Source organism: Diceros bicornis, chromosome 7 (genome assembly GCF_020826845.1).
Source record: "Diceros bicornis minor isolate mBicDic1 chromosome 7, mDicBic1.mat.cur, whole genome shotgun sequence".
NCBI lineage: Eukaryota > Metazoa > Chordata > Mammalia > Perissodactyla > Rhinocerotidae > Diceros > Diceros bicornis.
Window position 1 is genome coordinate 73019852 of NC_080746.1, and position 6939 is coordinate 73026790.

Genomic DNA, 6939 nt, shown 5'->3' on the forward strand with positions numbered 1-6939 from the left:
CACAAGGGCAAGACATTTGTTCACTCTACTCATTGCTTACGTGCAGCTGCTGCTACAGGAATATCCAGAAAAGTTTCACCACGTGCAGAAATAACTGAGATCCAAATAATTGAAGAGCCTTCTCCCTTACCCCAGACACACTCTTGAGAATGAATAGATAATTGTCTAGTATGGAACGAGCTAATGAGATGGCTCATAGAAAACCACATTCAGCCACAGACTTCATAGTAAAGAGTATATGATTTGCTGTAAATCCCCAACAATTAATACCCAGTCCTTGCTTTGGAGGTGTGGTCTCAGTCACAGCAATTCTCCCTGGAAAGTCTGCCCAAGAGTGAATCTCTTGAGAACCAAGTGAAGCAAGAGAGCAGAGAAAGTGAATTCTGCTCACTATTGGAAGAATTTTCTAAGAGTCAGAGTGATCCAAAGATAGAATGAACTACCTCAGGAGATAATGATATCAAAATTTCAAAAATAAGCTAGAAGACCACTTGGGGGGTGTTGTAGAGGAGATTCAAGTATGTGGGTTGGTCTAAATGACCTTAAGTGTTTCTTCCCACTCTGTGAATCTTAGAAGAAGAAAGCATGATGTTAAAGAGTAGCTATAAGATGGAGAACATTGAGAACTCAGAGAGAGGAAGAGGGCTTTGGTAAAAAGCACTCAATAATGAGGAAGAATAGAAGGACTTAATTTTGTTTGGAACGGAAGCAGCTTCTGCCATTGCACCTAATCTGATCTGGGCTTGAGAACCAGGGGGAGGAGATCTGACAATGCATCCTTCCTGGGAACTGTGGATTCCAGCTTGAACTCACGTCTGTACATCTAGCCAACATCCTTCAATGTACTTTCCAGATTTTCAGATTGAACCAGAGTTATCATGGTTTGGATGGATATTAGTTATCTATTGCTGTGTAGCTAATTACCTAAAAACTTAGCAGCTCAGAAGAACAAATATTTATTATCTCGCACAAACTCTGAGGGTAGGCTATCTGGGAGAGGCTCAGCTGGGTGGTTCTGGCTCAGGGTGTCTCTTGAGGTTGCAGCACAGCTCTCAGCTAGGTCTGCAGTCATCCCAGGCTCAACTGGGGCTGGAGATTCCAGTTGTAAACTCACTCATTTGGTTACTGATGAGGCTTCATTTGTCACAGGCTATTGGCCAGAGACCTCCATTCCTTGACACAGGGACCCCTCCATAGCCAGCTTGAGTGCCTCATTTCAAGGCATCTGGTTCCCACAAAAGTGATTCAAGAAGGAGAGAAATGTGAGTGAGTGAGTGAAACAGTGCCCAAAGACGAAGCAGAACTCGTATCTAGACTATGTTAAGATCTCCTACACTGAATAAGAAGATAATGTGCCCAATTAAAATTGAGCAAAATAGTTGAACAGGAACTTCACAAAAGAAGATAAACAAGTGGGCAGTAAGCATATGAGAAGATACTCAAGCATCACTAGTCAGTAGGGAAATAAAAATTAAAACCCACAACAAGATATTGTTATAGATCCATAAAAATGGCCAAAAATTAAAAGACTAAAAATACTAAGCATTGGCTAGACTGTGTGGGGCAAGCAATTGTGAATTATCACAATACACTTTTTTTTTGGGTGTGAGGAAGATCAGCCCTGAGCTAACATCCATGCTAATCCTCCTCTTTTTTCTGAGGAAGACCGGCTCCGAGCTAACATCTATTGCCAATCCTCCTCCTTTTTTTTTTTTCCCAAAGCCCCAGTAGATAGTTGTATGTCATAGTTGCACATCCTTCTAGTTGCTGTATGTGGGACGCGGCCTCAGCATGGCCGGAGAAGTGGTGTGTCGGTGCACGTTGGGGATCTGGACCTGGGCTGCCAGTAGCGGACTGCACGCACTTAACCGCTAAGCCACAGGGCCGGCCCAACACAATACACTTCTGCTAGTGTAAAATGGCAGAGCCATTTGTAAATTGGCATAGTCAATTTAGTTATACATATATTCACCACACAATTTCTAGCTATTTATCCAAGAGAAATGGCTTCAACTGTTCACAGAAATACTTGTACATGAATGTTCATAAGAATTTCATACATAATAACCAAAACTGTGCCCATCCTACAAATTTTGGTATACAGTGCAATACTACTTAACTCTTTCTCCCCAATTCTTGAGAATTAATACCTAGTGAATCCCCCAAATAATTATATACAGATATATGCAACAATATAAGTAAATCTCCCAAACATTATGCTGAGTGAAAGAAGCTAGGTAAAAGAGTGCATACCATCTAATGGAAAAATGATCCATAATGATAGAAATCACATAAGTAACTGTGTGGGGCAGGGGTTTGGGGAAGATTGACTTCAAAGCAGCGTGAGGAACATTCTGGGATGATGGAAATATTCTGTACCTTTATTGTGGTGATGGTTACATAGGTTTTATGATATATCTTTGGTAAAACTCATGCAAATATAATTCATATGTATAATTTTATATTATATAATCAACACGCTGGTTGATGGAGCCCAGATTTGCTACCAGATAAGCCAATGAGACATGCTATCACACTGAAGACAAGTCCAATATAAAAAGATGCACACTAGGTAACTGCAATGAGTTTATTCTGTATTTAGCTTTAGTTTATTTCAAACAAAAAAGAGTGATTTCAGTATCTAGAAGCATGCATATAGGTGTGTCTTCCACGCTCCCTGTCCTACAAGTTGCTCTCACTACAGATTAAAGGAAGTAGAGTTCAGCTTCATGGTGATCTAGGAGAAAAAAAATAATAGCTACAATTTAGTTACTTATTAATCATGAGGCTCTTGTTATGTATCATCTCATTTGCTCCTTATATTAATGCTAGCAGATAAATACTATTGTTGTCTTCAATTTACAGATGGGGAAACTGAGGTTCAGAGAGAGTGTCTGGCCCATGGCCATATAGCTAGTAGAGGACAAACACAGTACTTGAACCCAAGTGTATGCTCTGAAATCAGATGAACATGACACTGTAGTGTATATTCCAAAAGGATAGTGTCACTGCCTTTCAAACTCAAATGCTAGAATAATCACAATTATAATTGCAGGGAACAGTATTTTAAATAAACAGGATATATATTTCCTGGCAGATGATCTCAGTGTCACAGGGAAACACTAGAAAAACAAAGAATTGAACCCAAATTCTAGTAGTTTCAGCTATTTGGACTCTCCATTCTTTCTCCATACAGTGCAGTGGGCACCTTCTCCTGTGGATTTTTTTACCCATATGGGCCCAGAAAGGGTTAGAGTGTGGACAGCACTGCAATACCATGACATCCTCCCATCCGACAGTACAAGGGCGGTCACCTTCTTCTGGAGTCATTTCACTGCTCAGGCCTGAAGGTCCCTGCGGTGTCGGCCATAGGATTCAGGGCCCACGTCAGTGGGCATGAAGTCGCTCTTCAACACACCCCAGATCTGCTCAGCAAGCTTTCCAGCCGATGGATCATGCAGGTGACAGTGTTGCAGGATCCCTTCGGAGCAGGGATGTGATTTGCAGGATGGAGGAAAAAAGAAGGCCTGTCAGTGAGAGGCTGAGGGCAGGAGCCTGCCCTATGGGACCTTTGTGGTACAATTACTGCTCCGAGAGGCACCAATGAACCTTACGTGTTTCTCCTACACACAGTTACCAGAAGAGAAAATCATAGGCTGGGAGGGAAAATGCCATGATCACTCCCCATAGACATACCTAGAGGTGTGATAAAACCTAAAGGTGACTCTGGGTGACTGTCCATGGGACACAGAGCTGTAAGAGCCAATCTTTCCTGTATAAATAAATTAAAAATCAACCAAGGCTTATGAGACTGGAAAGAATTATGATGCCACACCCAACCCCATTCTTAAGGACTGTCTAAAAGCTACATCCCATTCATGGGTGCCAAGCACTCCTTAGGAAAAGGAAAATTGCCTGTCTTACCTGGAAGAGAAACAGAGTTGGCAGCATCAAGTCATGGAGGTGCTTATAGCCTCCTCAGGACTCCTGTTCTTGCTACTTGAGGTTGGTCACAGGGACCACCCACCATGCCCTGAGTCCAGCTAAGGGTACTTAGCCTTAGCTGGGCTAAGGCTACTTCTAAGAATCCATGAAGCCTGGGACCTGGGCCACAGCAATAACCACCACTGCTCAGTCTTTGTAGAAATATACTTTTGTTCCCCAATGACAAGCACATTGAGAAGCAGGACTGAGAAGCTCTGCTATGAAATCTTCAGGGACTCATAGGGCTGCCCCCGGGCCCCCTGATCTCTTCCTGGGTGATTCTCTTCTGGACTCTAGGTCCTGCTCTCTCTCCTTCTATCTGAGGTTCCAGACATCCACTGCCACAAAGAAACCCACTGATACCAGCCCAAAGAACAGGCAGAGAGGACCATATGCATCAAGTTATAGGAAGGAAGCAAGAAAGGAAATTAGAAAAGAGAGGGACAGCTTAGTACGCATCCTGGGGCATGCCAATATGAGGGCCATGGTCTCTCTCCAAGCATTTAGAGATGACCCTTTTCTTGATTCACACTCTGACCCCAATTGTAGTAGGGGAACATATGAAACTTGTTGAGGTCCTGTGTGTATGTGCCCAGCACACAGGTACTCAGATTACCACACTGCTTAGCTCTGGGGTTGTCCAGGCTGCAGGGAAAAGACATGCCAGATGGTACCATGCACTGGGTCTGCCCCATGGCTGTCACACAGAAGGTTAGACCAGCGAGGGGTCAATTTGAGTGGGGGCAGGAGGGGCAGGCAGGAGGGCAGCTCACACATCGTCTGTTAGGAGAACTCAGAGGTTCGCTGAGCCAGAGCGGTGTGGGGAAGGGCTGTGGTGGAGAAGCTGGGGCCTTTTCTGGCCTTCCACAAACTGCTCAGTCCTTCGTGCTCTGCAGAGGGTCTCAGGGTGGATGCAGGTGCAACACGTGCCTCTACCCGGGCAATGCTGGGGCCAGGCCCGGGGCTGGAGAGTTTCCAAGCTCAGGGTGCACAGGGAGGTGGTGCTGGGAAGGGTGTCTGGCCCCTGACAACAGGCACATCTCCACAGATCCCACACATCTCAAGACCCCAGACGTACCTCAGACACTGCTCTACCCGATGCCACCCTCTGCAAGGCCTCTGGCTTCACCTTGAAAATGTGCAATGAAGACGCCTTGCAGGTGAGAAAGAATATCATATGCAGCTTAACTAGGAGGAGCCTAATTTCCAGAATCTCCTGAGATATGTGGGGTCCATCTGCTGGCTTCACACTTACCAGTCCTCACTTCTCCAGTGCTGGGAGGTGTCCTCAGTAATGCCAAAGCAGTTCCCAGAGTGAGGGATTCCACACCTTCCCCAACTGCTTTCAGAAATGGATCTTTTTACATGTGGTCTAACCATAGTCTCTCCACCTGACCTCTGTCTTCAGTGGAGCCTGAGAACAGCTGGGCCCCAAGCTGGGGTGAACGGACAGCCTGCTGGCCTCCCGTCCAGCTGTGTTCTCTCCTACCTCTTGGGATATGCCTTCTTGGGCATGACAGGAGGGAGGGGATGCCTGTGCTGGGCGGGGCGGGGAGCCTCACCTGGGGCCCTCTGTCTCCTGCTCCCTGGTCTCATCTGCACATAGTCCTTCACCAGCGCAGCCAGTAAGAGTCCTGATTCCTCCTCAGGGAGTATAGCGGGGTCTGGGTGGCTCTCCAAGGCAGACCTGGGGAGCAGAAGCACACCCAATACAGGCTCACAGCTCCTGCCTGCCCCATCCCCAGGAGAAGCAGCCAGGCTTCCTGGTTTTTGCAACTTCTCTTGAGAATGTGGCCTCCCCAACTCCCAGTGGACAGGGCATGAGCCCAGTGTCCTTCCAAAAACGCTGCTTCACCAGGAGCCAGGCACTGGAGTGACCTGGAAGAAGAGCTTTGCTGGAACTGGATCCTACAGGCTTGTGAAAGCTGATGGTTAGATTTTCAGGAATTTTATGAGCTTAGTTTTAAATACAGCCATTATTAAAAATTACATGGTAAAACTTACAATTAGTTTGAATCTGAAAAAAGGTCAAGTTTAATAAATATAAATTGTATGAGGATGACTTTAGATTAACGGATCACATACCAGATTTAATAACAATAAATTTATTGGCAAAGTAGTTAGCAGATTAGGATGCAATTTATTTCTCAAATTATGGTTGAATTAGATAAATAAGTTTGCTACAGATGGAAATGTTTGGTAAAAAGCAATGAAAACATTCTGTGAGGCTCAATGAGCTACATAAATTTTACAATAAAGAGTATTGTATATCTTATTTCTATCTGTAAATTGTGTTACACATCTTTAAATCATAAAAACTTTATAATAAACTTATATTTACATTTACAAACATTACATTTACATATATACATTTCCCCCTTAGAGGTGGTTGTTGAACATTCAGAGCACAGCATTGTGTGATGTCAGGGACAGTGGGAGGGGACTGCGCTCCTGGCAGGGCTGTCTTAACTGAGTGGTGCTGCCTGGAGGATGCCTGCCTGGTATAAGACCAAGATGCTGAGAGGCAGAAAGGAGGAGAACTTCCAGAAGCCCATGATGCCTCTCTGCGAGGGAAGAATGACATCACCACCTGCGCCAGTTGGAAGTCCTCTGAGCCCACAGACCTGGGCTCCGGTCCTGCCTCTGCTTGTGACCCCCTGGCTCCAGCCTGGCCACTTCATTTCCCTTCACTATTGTTTCCTTGTCAGTGACTGCTGGTGGGTCTGGTGAGCATCTAGCATGCATTGGTCAACAAAGCTAGAGTAGTGATCCTAGAGTGAAATTGCATGGGGAGGGTAAGTGCCACCTCCCCACACCCCACCATACCCACTCTCACATACACCTGGTGGCCAGGTCTCTGTTGAGGACAGTCTCAAAACACCCTGTCACAACAGCTTGTCCCATGAGGCAACCCAGTTGTCCTCCTCGTGTGACGCCTTTGCTCACACTGGGGGT

General features: G+C 45.4%; 1 pseudogene; it reads right to left on the reverse strand.

Moving 5' to 3' along the window:
- Positions 1-3338: 3338 nt before the first annotated feature.
- On the reverse strand, positions 3339-6539 carry LOC131408129 (calcitonin gene-related peptide 2-like; annotated as a pseudogene).
- Positions 6540-6939: the final 400 nt, after the last annotated feature.